The sequence below is a fragment of the Puma concolor genome, chromosome B4 (assembly GCF_028749965.1).
Source record: "Puma concolor isolate L17-30 chromosome B4, mPumCon1.1.hap2, whole genome shotgun sequence".
Taxonomy (NCBI): Eukaryota; Metazoa; Chordata; class Mammalia; order Carnivora; family Felidae; genus Puma; species Puma concolor.
The window spans coordinates 40,305,118-40,308,987 of NC_141673.1; the positions used below are offsets into that span (position 1 = coordinate 40,305,118).

The 3,870-nt window shown below is 38.8% G+C and overlaps 1 pseudogene; it reads right to left on the reverse strand.

Annotated features, from left to right (window-relative positions):
* Positions 1–262: 262 nt before the first annotated feature.
* Positions 263–1,256, reverse strand: LOC112863494 (glyceraldehyde-3-phosphate dehydrogenase pseudogene; annotated as a pseudogene).
* Between the last annotated feature and the right edge of the window lie 2,614 nt (positions 1,257–3,870).

Below are 3,870 nucleotides of genomic sequence, written 5' to 3' on the forward strand. Positions count from 1 at the left end.
AGTACACGATGTTTTTGGAGTACTCACTAACTGTAAGTATTGTTTGATGTTTGTTTGTTTTTGGTACAGTATACTTTACTGATGGTACATGACACAGTAGGGTTCCCCAAGTCCCTCCCTTCTTTAGGGGATCTGGGATGGAAACTGTGTAGAGGTCATGAGATTCTCAGTATGTTAGGGGTTGAGTTGGGGTAAAGATTCCCCAGCAGCTGAGAATCTTTCTCTTCCTTTCTCTTACTGGGACTGGTGGTCCAGGGGGCTATTACTCCTTAGAGGCTACATGGACCATAATGTCCACCACTTGGTTGCTATAGCCAAATTCACTGTCATACCAGGAAATGAGCTTGGCAAAGAGGTCACTGAGAGCTAGGCTAGCCCCAGTGTCGAAGGTAGAAGAATGAGTGTCACTGTTAAAGTTATAGGAGAAAAACTGATTCTCCATGTAGTCCAGGATGCCCTTGAGGAGGCCTCTGATGCCTGCTTCTCCACCTTCTAGATGTCATCATATTTGGCAGCTTTCTCCAGGATGCACGTCAGATCTACAACTGATACACTGGGGTTGGGGGCTTGGAAGGTCATGCCAATGAGCTTCCCATTCAACTCAGGAATGACCTTGCCTACAGCCTTGGCAGTGCAAGTAGAATCAGGGATTATGTTCTGAGCAGCAACTTTGCCATCATGCCACAGCTTTCCAGAGGGGCTGTCCAGTTTTCTGGGTGGCAGGGATGATCTGGACTGTAGTCATGTATCCCTCCACAACGCCAAATTTGTCACTGATGACCTTAATCAGAGGGGCCAAGCAGTTGTGGTACAAGAGGCATTGTCAACAATCTTGAGGTAGTGGCCATACTTCTCATGATTCACTCCCATCACAAATATGGCACCAGCAGAAGGGGCAGAGATGACAACTCTCTTGACCCCACCCTTCAAGTGAGACCCAGACTTTTCCATGTGGTGAAGACTCCAGTGGACTCCACAACATACTGAACACCAGCATCATGCCTTTTGATGTTGGTGGGATCACCCTCCTCCAAGATGGAGATGGGTTTTTCCATTGATGACAAATTTCCCATTCTCAGCCTTGATTGTGCTGTTCAATTTGTTGTGGGTGGCATCATATTGGAACATGTTGATCATGTAGTTGAGGTCAAGGAAGACGTCACTGATGGTGACAATATCCATTTGCCAGAGCGAAAAGCAGCCCTGGTGACCAGGTGCCCGATACAGCTGAATCCATTTACTCTGACCTTCACCATCATGTCTTGGGGACATGGCTGGCACTGTACCAGAAGATGCAACTGTCTGTCAAACAGGGAGGAGCAGAGAGCCTGAAGTTCTTTACATAAATAAAATTGTTCTGTTCTCATAATTACTAAATGAGGTCAGTGTGATAGTTGTTATTATCATCATTGTTATTCCCACTGTAGATGCCCAGAGAGATCATACTACTCCCCAAAGTTGTCCAAATAAGAAGCGGTGATTTGAATGTGATTCAGGGTCTGTAGTCTTAACCTCTGATTAAGAATAAGAATGGTAGTAATTGCTTCTGAAATAAGAAGAAAATATTTCATTTGTGAATTTATATCTTATTTATCTTCAAAAAAACAAATCCGTGTAAAATGTTTTGTTTACTATTTAAAAGGACTCATTTGGGTTTAGTCAAACATATAAAACAATCTTGAATACTTGGATATGAATGAGAAAATCTCTGCTAGAATGTAGAATGTTATAGGGCACATATTGTGGTATAATTATAGTGTTTTAGTGACATGACAGGCTACTCCGGACAGCAAGTGGCCTTAATAACTCAGCATTCTGTATATACACAGCCTCAGTTGTTTTTGTTTTTTTTTTTTTTTTTTAATACATAATGTTATTAGGGCTTTGTGTCTAGATGCCATTTTGAAGTAGTCTGAAAAACTCTCTTTTCTATATTAGGCTCTGTAATGTTCTCCCTTTTCCTAAGATTCAACAGAACACATATAACTCTACCATTATGCGGTAGAAAGAACATGAGTTTTGAAATTAAACTGGTTTGAGTTTGAATCTCAAATGAACACTTCACTCTATGATAGCATTCATGAGGCAGGCACAATAGCTAGTATATGACTTAGAATGACAGTTCAGGTGAGAAGTTTTCATATTTCTGTAATGTTCAGAGCATATGCCATTTCAGTTCCATAGAACTAAAGAACCCATTTGTCATTTTCAAAATTAATAATCCTGGGTATTTATTATTTATTAATTATAAAAAATGGATTAATTATAGAACTATAAAAGTGACTGAAGTCCCAGCTGACAGTTGAAAATGCCTTTACAAAACATATACCTGATTCTGCTTTCAGTAAAAACAGCTCAGGAAATTTAATTTAGGATGCCAGGTGGCACAATAGGTTATACATTAACTTGTCCCCTCTGGAAAATTAAATTTGAATTTGGCTCTGGTCACAAATGAAATGAGTCATTTGGTACATGCCACTAAGGATACTCACAAAGCCAAAATGACATTTCATTGAAAAATCACCTGTTAAGAAAAATGTCTGCAGTCACTGGGGAAATTTTCAAGAAAAATAAACAAGTGTATAAGGCAAAAAGAAAGGGTTCTAAGGGGCTACTGTAAATTGTAGGCCTGCTGAAAATCTGGAGGAAGGAAAGTGCTATAATACCTACAAGTTTTTATTCAGCCACAAATTGAAATTTTAGCCTGTATTTCCTTTTTTCCCCAGTTTCGGGATTCTAGGAGATTATTCACTTATTTTCCAAAGAAAATTGGCTTTTTTCCTTGTCACAGTTTTAGCCAAATGTCAGTTTGTATCAAATTATCATGGATTACTGAGCTCACTGCAAGGAACCATCTAATTGTGATTCTAAACCATATGTTTAGCTCTTCCTGTTCCTTTCAGGTAAATAAATAATATAATTATAAGGACTATTCTTTCCTCATTTAAAGGACTAAGAAAACGTATAAGTGACAGACTTCAGAGATAACATTAATTTGACACTAATGTTTATTCTTTTCATTGTGAAATTCTTGTCCATGTAATAATCACCTAGTAAGTATTTAGACAGATGCTGAGATTAATAATGGTAAAAGTCCCAGCACAAACATAAAACCCAGTTTTTTCACACTGTTGGAGAAAATATAGTACACAAATACTAAATTCATCTTAGATCCTATGTTAGGTGTTTTGTACTGGATTCTAAACGGACACTGTCAATTCATTCTTTTGGGGTCTCCAGACTTGACGGGACTCTGCTCTCTGAGTCAGGCCACGCCCACCTATATTCCAAGAGTATGATATAGACCATATTGTTTCGTGACTACTTCCAGTCCCCTTTCTAATAGCTGATAGTTTCAAGTTCTTAGTGGTCCTGGGTAGCCAAGCTGCCAGACCCGTTCGTGCCTGGGAAACCAAGGTCATCTCTAGCCTGCAGTTTTATCTCAGCAGGCAAATTCCAGAACATTCTGCTCAATCACTGGAAAAAGCTTATGATAAAAATTTATACCATGACTAGGCAATGTTAATGACAAAAATTTATTCACTACATCCCTGGTTTTTATCCCCAACAGCACTTGCTAGGCAAAGGTCCTTGCTTAGCAATCTTATTAGACCTTAAACAAATGGACAAAGCTCGTTTTAAGTAGATTAAGACAATAGGGTCATGCGGCAAGATGTACCAAAAAAAAAAAATAGCCATAGGATTTGCATATGTTAATTCATTACTCCATTCCCCTAAGTGCAAGCATTCTTCCCAAGTGAAAATGTAGTTTTATGAGACAAATGCATTGACCTCTGGCAAACCTTACTTAGGAACAATGACCTTAAATTTATTAATATTCTCTATTCACATAGAAAGGAGAAGTCATTG